At 49.3% G+C, this 12,437-nt stretch overlaps 1 pseudogene; it reads right to left on the bottom strand.

The window, feature by feature from the left end:
• Positions 1–10,411: 10,411 nt before the first annotated feature.
• LOC147666020 (uncharacterized) lies at positions 10,412–12,219 on the bottom strand (annotated as a pseudogene).
• Positions 12,220–12,437: the final 218 nt, after the last annotated feature.

Genomic DNA, 12,437 nt, shown 5'->3' with positions numbered 1-12,437 from the left:
AAGTTTAAATTCCCACTGTGGCGACGAAGCAAGTGTCGGCTGGCTAAGAACCTATACGAATAAAAATGAAACAGAGGAAAAGAATAATAGAAACAAAGAACCTCATTACTATGTTTGTTTTGTGACTTACGAATGCTACTGCTGTCATTTTACTGAATAAAAGAAACGTGTGCTGGGGATTGCAATTTCGTATAGTTGTAGCTTAGGCCACAAGTTTTGAGAGGGCCGGTGGTTCTCTCCACCCTTCAGCACTGTTAAAGTAATGTAGTTATCTAGATATTCTGTGACTTCACCCTTGTAGCGCCAGTATCCCTAAAATATACCACCGAACATTCGTTTAACGTTAAGACATACATCAATGTTTTGCAACTGAAATAGAGCTGCTAAACATTGAAATTTTGCTGGCACCTCAAAGGACAATTGGTAAGGGGACCCCTTTCCCTTTGAGGATATTAAATAAAATGTTACAGAGAAGGCAATGGTCCCTGAGACCGCTTTCCTCTCTCACACAGGAAAAAAAATATTTTTAAACATAGCACTTTCTTTTAGGGGGGAACAGGTTGCACACATTTTTTTTTAAATGATATAAAATGCGACAACACCCCTAGGGCCAGATTCTGATGCGGTTTGGAAAGCTTCCTGACCGAATGGGTTTGAGAATGGTTTCCGACTTAATCGGATCGGGAGAGTCCAACCGACCAAGTATGATGCATCCGGATGCTTCTAGATAGGATTTGGTTGGACTCCCATTGACTTCAATGAGAGCCTTTGTTCCCACCGAATGTCTAGGCTCCCTTTGAAGAAAGGAGTTGCTGGGAAAAATCAGGCACCCTGTGGCTGGCACTCCCTGGTGCCTACCACACTGTGCATGGCTGTTAAGGAGGGACCCACAGGTACCCCCATGTACCCGATTGGGAAGGCTACAGGTGCAGGGGGGCCCGCTATCGGTCCCCAAAGTCTGATTCTGACTGCTAATTCAAGCCGGACAGCACGATTCAGAAAGGCTGTCCAAATCAAGCATCGTACTCGGTTGTTTGGAAACGCGGCCCGTAGAGACGTATGATTCTGGTCCATACAGCAAGGTCATTCCAAATGCTATCGGGTTCAGATTGGGATACTCCTAACGTCTAACTCGCATCATACTCGGTCAGTCGGAAATCTTTCCAAGTCGTTCAGAAAGACATGTTCCCGAACCAATTTGGACGGAAGAGCTGTTGTTAGGAGGCGTTCCTAACTTCATCAGAATAAGCCCCCTAGTGGTTTGTTGACCCCAGTAGCCCACCATCCCTGTGATGGTATTTAATTGTAGTGAGTTCCAATTTGGAACCTACCTCATGAATATTTCTGAGGCAGGTTGGATTGAGACCTATTCGTGCAGAGGTCGGTTTGCAAAATTCCTTTCCATTTCACAAAAAGCGTTCGCAAATTTTGGTGCAAAATTTGCGGACACTTTTTGTGAATGGAAATTTATTACATCAGGCCCACAGTTATTGGAGTTGTCCTTAGCAACCTCAGAAAAATCAAAGATTGACAAAAAAAAGTTCTTGCAGTTTGCATTCCACTAATGGATACAAGTTCATAACACAATGTGCTTTATTAAAAAGTTTACGAGCTACAGGTTACACAAGGATCTAAGCTAAAATGCATAATCCCCGAACTAGTTTCAGAAAATACAAATCAGTGAACTGAATGGTACACGTTGCGGTTTGCATCAGGTACGTTGGTAATCCATGTTGGTTTATAATCAAACCTGTGATTCAACTATAAACAGATCTGTCCAGCAAGTGAATTAACCACCAAAGTTATTTTACCCTTTTTATTATAACCTCAACATTGCTGGATACACAAGGATCTCTAAAGCTATTTTGAACTGCAAGCTGTTTGAAAATCGATTACATAAACCAGAAAATATTAACTGTCAGATTTGTACTTGGTTCCAGTGTCTTTGGGCAATTTTTAAAATAAATGTTAAGGTGGAGCATGAGCCTCCACCCCTTGTTACCCAACAACCTTCATTCCACAACTTGGCTCCCAGCTTTAGTGAACAAGGAATATTGTGTCCTCATTTTCGGCACTGAGCATACACAAAGAAAGATGAAGCATAACAGGACAGAACCCGAAAAGCACAATAATAAAAGACATGGAACATTCACACTTCAGCACCAATGGCATAATGCAAAATTATGCCCTCACCCTCCTTAGAGAGTGATGAGGGGCTCTGGAGTCGCCCATCTCTCACATATCCATTGCAATAGGTTGAATGGGCCCCATGCACACAACAGAGGTCTTCACTGGGTCCCTGTAACACAGATCGTACTGTAATAAAGCAGCACACTGTAGCACAAAACAACAGAAGAAATCACCAGCACAGCAAATCTGTGTGACACATTACACTACGTCCACAAACGCAGCGCAGCCTCAAAAATAAGCTGAACTAACTCCAGCGAATAATGTAAGTGCACCGGCCTAAGAAACTCGTAATTTAAACAGTGTCACGAAGGTCGACAGCGCCGGTGCAGTGCCACAAGAGGCTCGTATGGCGGCAAAGGCCACGCCACAGGCCGGGTCGTACAGTAACGCGGTGTTTAGATAAGATAATACGTCAAGTGCAGCGCAGCGCAACCGCCCAGGGTGCCTGGTGCGGCCCACGGTGCAGCCTAACGGACAACCCTGAGGGGTGAAGGGACGCGGCTGCCTCATCTGCTCCCGGCCTCGCTGCGCGCCAATTCTGACACACGGGGTCGCCGCGGAGGGGAGGGGTGCGCATGCGCAGCAGCGGCGCGCGCGCACCAGCACGCTGGAACTGACGCGCGACCTCCAGCTGAGGGCGACTAAGAGCCCTGTGGACGCCTTCCCTCACGTGCCGCTGAGAGCCCACGGACACCGCTGCCAGTACGGAGTGAGGGGACGGCCGGCAGGGGGCGCTTCCGCCTCGAGCGTGGCGGTCACCAGCAGGGGGCGCAGGAGACCCCGCAGAAGTACCGTTGCCAAAAATATTCGGTAATTAATGCCTTTCACTTGAACCTTTGTAGTTTTTTAGTATTCATTGACCTAGTTTAAACCCAACAAATGAAACTGGATTCAGGGAAAGGTACAAAACTTACAATTTTGAGGTTTACATCGGTACAGCTCCCCGGACTACCAATTTCCTGTCATATTTTAGGATCACTCAACAGGAGTAACTACAACCATCAAAATGAGGGTAAGGCAGCCTTTGCCCAGCGACATAAAGTGACATTAAATAGCCTAGGATATGTTGCCATTCATGTTTGAAGTGCTCTTGTGGAAAAAAAGGAGAAGTGCTGATGACAGAAACTCCATGGCTGGGAGACACATGGATGCGATTCCACTTTTAAGCAGGGGCGGTGCGGGGGACCCCAAGCTCCAGGGCCCCCCTCAGCACAGCTCTCTGGTGCAGAGCTCCTGATTGAGCCCAGGGGGGCCTTTCCACGTGCCTGGCAGGAAGGCCCCCTCGAGTTTCGTTACGCCAGTGCTTTTAAGGATATTTGGGACATTCTGGGATTGGAAACGTATCTCACTTTGTGAATGTATTTTAACGTCAATAACTCATATTAAACCTTAAATAAACATGGGTATCTATTGGTTAAATTAAATAACTTAATAAGCTGTAACCAATTAGTGAAATGTGAAACAAATTCTGAAAATTTGGATATTCTGCCTTTTCTGCCACACCTCAGACTCCGCCCACTGACCCAGTCCACGGGTTATTCTCGCCAGGAACCGAAACCGGCCCTAGCAAACGGCTCGGCTGCCCCCCTGGGGGTAGAGGGGGTGTGGCTAAGCTGTTTGCTAGAGCCGGTTTCAGACCATTTTGTTACAGGGGCCCGATATTGCTGCCCCGGTAAAAAAAAACAGCCCCCAGGGGCCTAAAACCAGCTCCCACCCACGCGGCCCACTGTGGAAACGTCCGGTGCCAGCTACGACCAGTCCGGCCCTGATTCTCGCCCTCTGATACTCTGCCCACAGTTCTCCTACTTTTTTTCTCCCAATTCGACCTCTGTATGTAGGGAGGGAGGAAAACCTAAAAAAAAATGCCAAATGCCCTTCATTTTGTCGGAAAAGTGAGGAAGTGTGCAGGTCCGTATTGGCCGCGAGGTACACAGACACATGCGGGGGTCTCCATCAAACTGCAGGCCAAGGCCCAGAACAACCAGAGGCCAGGCTTCCAGGCCGCTCATGCTTGACACTTCTATGTTTCCCGCGGGCTTGCAAGTGACAATCTACTGTCGAGTGACACTTTCTCACAAGTACATCAAAGCCATGACCAGTATTTGGGTGCCTCTCAGTGAGTTTTCTATTACTAGGGATGCCTAAGCGTTAATGGCCTCCGGAGTGCCTCCATCACCAAAGTTGTCAAGCTTCCGGACTGCTCTAGTGTGACACTTCAATGGTTTCCTGCCAGTGACATTCTGCTGTCAACCGTTTGGTACTTCAAGTGACACTTTCTCACCAGTACATCAAATCAATCACCAGTATTTGGATGCCTCTCAGTGGCTTTCTGTTACTAGGGATGCAGAAGGGTTATTGGCCTCCAGAGTGCCTCCATCACCATAGCTGTCAATCTTCCGGACTTCTCGAGGGTGACACTTCTATAGTTTCAGTGGGCGTGCAAGTGACATTCTACTGTCAAACGTTTGGCACTTTGAATGACACTTTCTCATAAGTACATCAAAGCCATGACCAGTATTTGGGTTCCTCTCAGTGGGTTTTCTGGTACTAGGGATGCAGAAGGGTTAGTGGCCTCCGGATTGCCTCCATCGCTCCTGTTCACCCCTCACCATAGCTGTCAAGTTTCCAGATTGCTTATGTGTGACATTTCCATGATTTCAATGCACGTATGAGTGACACTAAACTGCCAAATATGCAACACTTTAGTGGCATTTTCTTGCACGTAAAACCAAGCAATGAAGAGCATTGGAAGAGACAAATATCAGAAATTACACCCTTTTGATCAATGAGGAGTTCCAAAAATATTTTTAATCTGCTGTAAAATGCCAGAAAAGGAAGGTGAACACTTGCTTCTTAATGAACACTGAATGTCTCCACGTTTTGCAGCAGCCTGTTTTATAGTTTTTATAATACAAATTCAAAGCAAAGTGCATATTCATAGTGTTTTAGTTGCAGTCTTGGACCTCATAGCACTATAAAACAGAAAGCACTATTTCCCAATGCACCAAGCCGGAGTAAATTCTGTTTCTCTCTGGTTACACACAAAATCTCTCCATTGATTGCATTAACCAACTGAAGCAATATAGTAGAATCCTGCCTTTAGGTGATGCTAAGCAAAAGACACACAGTTTATGGACGGAATGCAGATCAAATCAAAACATTCATCCCCAGTCAAGAGATCTGGGTTAAATCCATCATTCTTTTGCTCACCATGCCACCCTAGTTTAGACCTGGCCTTATGCAAATCAGGCTTGACCCTGTGCCTCATGAGAACAGTTATGTTATGTTATATAAGCTTGTAAAGCGTGCTGCTACCCGAAGGTGTCCTGATGCTGTGCACTGTTGCCTGGGGGGCGTCCAAACCCTGCAAATGGACCCATACCTAAACTGGGAGCAACCAGGTTTTCAGGCCTTTTCTAAACAATAGAAATTCCATAGCGGACCTTGGAAAGAGCGGAAGCTCATTCAAGGCCGAAATGGCTCTGAAAACAAAGCTCTTCCCACCCCAGTTCGCCTTTTTTGTCTTTGGGACGGCAGCCCTCTTTGCATCCATTGAGCGAAGTGCTCTTCCTGGAACATACCATTGGATGCTTTTTGTTAGATCTTCCGGGCCCATTCACCTCAGTGCTTTGAAAACAATACAGAGGGCTTTGAATTGGGCCTGTTGTTTAACCGGGAGCCAATGAAGTTGACGTAGCCCATTTTTAACCAACAAAAACCTTGGGGTGCCTGTGAGGAGCCTGGCCGCCGCATTCTGCACCATCTGTAACCTATTAAGATGTTTCTTGGAGATGGTCAGATACAAGCTGTTACAATAAACCAGGCGACAGAGAGCGAGAAACGATATTACTGTTCTAAAGGTTTCATCTGTGAGGAGGAGTTTTATTTTCTTTAGTGTTCTCAGTATAAAAAAAGATAGTAGATACCACGCCATTAACCTGATCACCAAAAGAGAGGGTTTTATCCACAATCACTCCCAGGTTTTTGACCTTCCGAACTGGTGGGGGCGGGGGGCCCATATCGCTGGGCCACCAAGCTGGGTACCAGAGGTTGGGATTATTCCCAAAGATGATCACCTCTGTTATGCCGGCATTCAATTTCAGGCAATTGGTTGCCATCCAGCTGGTTATTGCCACCATACAGTCGTGGCACCTTGGGGCCTTATCAGCTTCTTTGCCTCTCTGCAAAGATAACACAATTTGAGTGTCATCAGCATATGAGGTTAACAGTAGCCCAAATGATTTTATGATGGCAGCCAATGGTCTTACATAAACGTTAAAGAGTTTTGGGCTAAGCAAAGACTCCTGGGGAACCCCATCGGGAAGAGAGAATGGTTAGATCTTACTCCTCAAAGCTCTACAGATTGTACTCTGTTGGCCAAGAAAGATCTTAACAAGTTCCAGGCTTCACCCAAGACCCCCCGCCTTCGAAAAACGATCCATCAGAATCTCATGATGGACCGCATCGAAGGCGGCCGACAGATCCAGCATGATCAGAATGGCAGAGCCTCCCTGATCCACCACCTCACGCACCTCCTCCGTAGCTTTAATCAGGGCTGACTACGTACTGTGACCCGGACAGAACCTGTATTGAGAGGGGTCCAGAATGTTGTTGTTCTCCAAGAACACGCTTAGTTGTGTGTTCATGGCCTTCTCTAGAATTTTAGCCAGTAATGGGAGGCGAGAGATGGGTCTGTAGTTGTTGGGATCACTACGATCTAAATTATTTTTTTATAAGTGGCAGAATTGAGGCAGTTTTCCAGGCTACCGGATAGTGCCCTGTCCCCAATATCTGGTTAAGTAAGGGGGTAAGGGTTTTAGAGATTATTAATAGTGAAATTGTCATTATCACAGCCAGACATGGGTCATTAGGAGAGCCGGATCTACAGCCCATCAACAAGTTGTTAACCGCATGTTGTCGTGGGCTAGCGGCGGACCGGAATAACAGGCGTGGAGGCCGTATATAGTGAGCGATGTCTATTTATTAGGGGGGGTGCACAAAGTCAAGGGTAGACCAGAGTCTGGGAGGGGTTGTCCACGTTGTGGAAGGTCCGTAGTCACAGGTCCCACAGATAGCTCCTGGAGGTACTTGGATAGCACAGGTGGTGGTAGATGTGCCGTCGTCCGACAGGGGGCTCTGGATCCCTCCACGGATGGTGGTTCCTCGGAGGCGTGCAAGGAGAGGTAAAGAAAGGACCGTTAGTCCGACCGTTCCAAACGGTATGGATACCTAATGCCGTCACCGGGAGTGCGTAAGAGAAGGCAGACAGTGAGGGAGGGGGTAGGGTAGAATACGATCGGGAAGAATAGGAGGGTGTCGGAGGATAGAGGTAGTGCCAGGAATATCATACAAGTGCCAGCTCGTGAAGAGGTGCTTTACTTAATGTACAGTGGTCAGGGTGGCTTCAATATAATACACAGTGCTCAGTGATTCCAAGAGGGGGGTTTTGTGAGGGCAGTTTACACTATGGTGATTCACACGTTATCTACACAGGAGAGGGGGGATGTTACTCACATGGTCCCGCCGTAGCTCTCCCTTGAGCTACGGCCGCTCTCCAGCGTCCTCCACAGGACCCCACCAGTCCTCCGTCCAGACCTCGTCGTCTTCTCCTTCTCCGTTCCGCTCTGCAGGGGTGCCGCCGTCCGTCTTCTGCCACGATCCGAACTCTCCGCACACCAGGCCGTCGTTGGTTTCTCCTTTTCTGTCGTCCGCCGTGGGGTAGTGGGTGGGACTTCCGGGGTCACGCGGGAGTCCTTCCGGTTTCTGTTTGTTCCAGATTGGGTCCTGCAAGGAGGAAGAAAACAATGGTGTCCGGGGTGTCAGGGACGCCGTCTGATCGATCCGGCAGCTTCGGGAGCCCGAGGGAACCATCGGGTTGTGTACGGTAGGGGCCGCCTTCTCTTCACATCCCCTTTCCCTAGCTGTCCTTCCTGTAGGGGGAGGGTATCTTGAAAGGTAATCGGCGTTACCCTGTTCAACGCCTTTCCTGTGTAGTGTTTTGAACCTGTAAGGTTGGAGGGACAAGAACCAACGTAACACCTGATCATTGTGTCCTTTATTGCGGGCCATCCATTCCAAGGGAGCGTGGTCGGTATACAGGATGAATTCCCGTCCCTCTAGATAGTAGCGTAGGCTATCTATCGCCCATTTTATGGCCAGTGCCTCTTTTTCTACGACCGCGTAGTTCATCTCCCTTGGAAACAATTTGCGGCTTAGAAATAGGATGGGTCGTTCGTCTCCATTGCGGTCACGTTGGGACAGCACAGCCCCCAAACCTTGATCAGACGCATCGGTCTGGAGGATGAACGGCAGATTATAGTCCGGACTGATAAGGACAGGATCCGACAGCAAGGAATGTTTCAGGAGGTGGAAAGCTTTTAACATACGGGTATCGGGGTGTTGTAGTGCCTCTTCGGCCTTTGTTGATTTTTTTAGGAGATCAGTTAGGGGGGCAGCTGTCTGGGAAAAGTCAGGGATAAATCTCCTGTAGTATCCCAATAGACCGAGGAATGCACGTAGCTCTTTTCTTGTTTTTGGAAAGGGGATGGCTTGGATGGCTGTGATTTTATTGTTCTGTGGCCGGATCAGTCCCTCGCCTAACAGATAACCCAGATATTTAACGGTTTGAGCCGCCAGGGTGGTTTTTGCTGGGTTGATGCTGAACCCGTATGAGCCCAAGGATGATATGACTTTATGTAGGTGATGCAGGTGTTGCTGCCAGTCATCACTGTAGATGATTAAATCATCCAAATAGGCTCCCGCATATCGGGAATGTGGTTGCAGGACTAGGTTCATGGCTCTTTGAAAAGTCGCGGGAGCGCCGTGAAGGCCGAAGGGCATCATTGTAAATTGATAGAGGCCGTCCGGAGTAGAAAAGGCTGTTTTCTTCTTATCTTCGTCCCTCAATGGGATCTGCCAGTACCCCTTGCAGAGGTCCAGCGTACTGATGTACTTCGCCCGTCCTATTCGTTCGATCATTTCGTCGACACGAGGGAGTGGGTAAGTATCAAAGGAGGAGATTTTGTTTACCTCCCTGAAGTCGATACAGAATCGGATTGATCCATCTGGCTTAGGCACTAGTACAATGGGGGAATTCCAGCTACTGACTGACGGTTCTATGACGCCGAGGCGCATCATCTGTACTATCTCTTCTTGAATGACTGCTCTACGTGCTTCCGGGACCCGATAGGGTCTTTGACGTACCGTTTTCCCGGGCTCGGTTATGATGGAATGTTCAATTACCGAGGTGCGACCCGGGGATGTAGAGAAGATCTTTTGCAATGATTGTAGGGAAGCCCGTAGATCCTGTCTTTGGTTTTCGGGGAGATCGGGATCAATGCATGGCTCATAAGACAACTCTAGTTCTGGACTGGTACCAGTTAGAACAGGGAGAGGCCCGACCCAGGCCTTCAGCAGATTCACGTGGTAAATCTGTGTAACATGGCGGATGGGATCTGTTTCCACCTCGTAGGTGACCGGGGTTACTTGTCGCAAGACAGAAAACGGGCCCTGCCATTGTCCCAGTAGTTTGTGGTCCGAGGATGGGATCAAGAGAAGGACCAGGTCACCCGGGGCAAAAGATCGGGGTTTGGTACCTTTGTCGTACTGTTGTTTCTGATGGGCTTGTGCAATCGTCATATTCTGCCTTACTATGTCCCGTATTTGACCCAAGTGTGTTTTAAGGTTCTCTACATACTCAGGGAGGGGTCTGGTCCGGTCGGGTTCGGCCTCCCAGGCTTCTTTAGCCATATCCAACAGGGTTCTTGGGGGTCGCCCATATAGGAGCTCGTAGGGCGAATAGCCAGTGCTGCTCTGCACCTTGCAGCGGATCGCAAACAGAGCCAGGGGTAGCATCTCCTCCCACCTTCTGCTCTCGGGGGCCAACAGTTTTTTCAGGGTGCTCTTGAGAGTGGCGTTGTAGCGCTCCACCAACCCGTCTGTCTGCGGGTGGTGAGCGGAGGTCCTTATCTGCTTAATACCGAGTCGTGAACACACCTGCCTCATCAATGTGGACACGAAGGGGGTTCCCTGGTCAGTCAATATCTCCCGAGGGAAGCCTACCCTAGAAAAAATGGAGATCAAGGCTTTAGCGATATTTTGAGTTGTCGGCTGTCTTAGGGGTACTGCTTCAGGGAAGCGGGTGGCGTAATCGACCAGTACTAATGCGTATCGACAACCAGTTCTGGAGGGTAACAGAGGGCCTATAATGTCCATCCCTACTCTACTGAAGGGTACATCAATCAAGGGTAGAGGCTGTAGGGGTACCCTCGGTGGTCGATACCGGCTGTTTTTTTGACAAACCGGGCATGCACGGCAATACAGTTTTATTTGCTGGTAGACCCCTGGCCAATAGAATTTCTCCAAGATGGCCTGTCCTGTCTTCTCGTCGCTAAAGTGTCCCCCCAGCAGATGGCTATGAGCGAGAAACAACACCTTGTCTCGGAAGGGTCCCGGGATCAGTAGCTGGGATGGTTGTTGTGCCCCTCCCTTCCTGTACAGTAGGCCATTCTTTCGGAAGAAATAGGGACCTACTTGTAAAGGGTCTTCGTGGTCGAGAGCACGACTCCAGGCATCTTGGAGGACAGGATCCTCCTGTTGAGCGGCTCGGAACTCCCTGTCGGTTTCCCAGGGGTGTTCTTCCACTCTGACGGGAAGAACAGCAACATGGTTCCTTTTCTCTTTCTTCTTTTGGGTTTTCGTTTTGTGTGCTTTGCCCGAAGCCTCTTGACTTGGCTGGTCGTGTGGAAACGGGGCCTCCAACCACCACTTTTCCAGGGAGTTGGTGGTCTCATGGAGAAGACGAGGTAGTCCAGAGTAATCACTGCCCAGTATTACTTGTTCCGGGAGGGATGGAATGAGGCCAACAGTGAGCGTGGTGCCCTGGTCAGTCGGGTGTTGTACACGTACCCTGGCGGTGGGGTACAGTTTTGTATCTCCGTGCACACATTGGATTGGTACCGTACCGGTCACTGGTCCCACAGGGTTTGGTAGTTCTTGTGGACGGAGTACGCTTTGTCTGCAGCCCGTATCAGCCAGGGCTAGGACAGGGTGTCCCTCAATCCGTACTGGGCAATGAAATCTAGGAGGGCTAGGATCTGTGGGGAGGAACACAAAATTCCTGGCGAGACCCACCTCCATTGGTTCATCTTTCTGAGGACACACTCGCGCAATGTGTCCGTATCCTCCACAGTGATAGCACTGGGGACCGGGTGGTGGTGCCCGTGGTACAACAGGGTAAGGCAACAAAGGGGGCAGTTCCGGCTTCTTGGCTAGGGGAGGTCTCGGTGTTCGGGTCCCGGTGTGGGGCTGAGACCGATGTGGATGCTCTTCTTTGGGCCTCTGAAAGTCTTGGGCGCGGTTGTAAGCGCTGGCAATTTCAACCGCACTTTCAAGGGTCAGACGGGCATGTTGGCGAACCCATTTTTGAGTGGTAGGATGTAGGGAAGCCAGGAATTGTTCCAAATATATTTTGGAGAGTATTTCTTCTTTCGTGGAGGAGGCAGGACGCAACCAGCGATCCGCCAGGTCACGGATGCGAAAAGAGAGAGCCCTTGGTGTTTCTTGAGGTCCTTCTTTGGCTTGGCGGAGCCTCACCCTGTAAGTCTCATCATCAATACCAAGCCTTTCCAAGATACAGGTTTTTATATCGGCATAGGGCGTTTGTCCTTGTACATTGGCCTGTTGATATGCCGCTTGTAATTCACCGGTAAGTAGGGGTCCTAGATAATGTCCCCAGCGTTCAGGGGGCCAAGCAGCAGCTTGGGCCAACCGCTCAAAGTTGGTAAAAAAGAAGTCCGGGTCCTCTCCCGGGACGTACTTTTGAAGGACCACAGAGGGGAGGGAAGCTATAGGTCTTTGTTGGCCAAGTACATCGGTGAGCTTTCCCATAGCTTGATCCTGGGCCGCCCCCTGACCCTTCAACACGTCATGTAATTGACCTCGGTCATCTTCGGCGGTTTTTAGGAATTGTTCCATCATTTTCCCCAGTTGTTCCTGGGTCTCTGCGAGCTTCTGCTCAGCGGCCTCCATGCTTCCGGGATATCCCACTTCTGACACCACCTGTTGTCGTGGGCTAGCGGCGGACCGGAATAACAGGCGTGGAGGCCGTATATAGTGAGCGATGTCTATTTATTAGGGGGGGTGCACAAAGTCAAGGGTAGACCAGAGTCTGGGAGGCGTTGTCCACGTTGTGGAAGGTCCGTAGTCACAGGTCCCACAGATAGCTCCTGGAGGTACTTGGATAGCAC

This window comes from Lissotriton vulgaris, unplaced genomic scaffold, assembly GCF_964263255.1.
Source record: "Lissotriton vulgaris unplaced genomic scaffold, aLisVul1.2 SCAFFOLD_3827, whole genome shotgun sequence".
NCBI lineage: Eukaryota > Metazoa > Chordata > Amphibia > Caudata > Salamandridae > Lissotriton > Lissotriton vulgaris.
The sequence above is the reverse complement of the archived record's forward strand: the minus strand, read 5'-3'. Positions and strand labels throughout refer to the sequence as shown.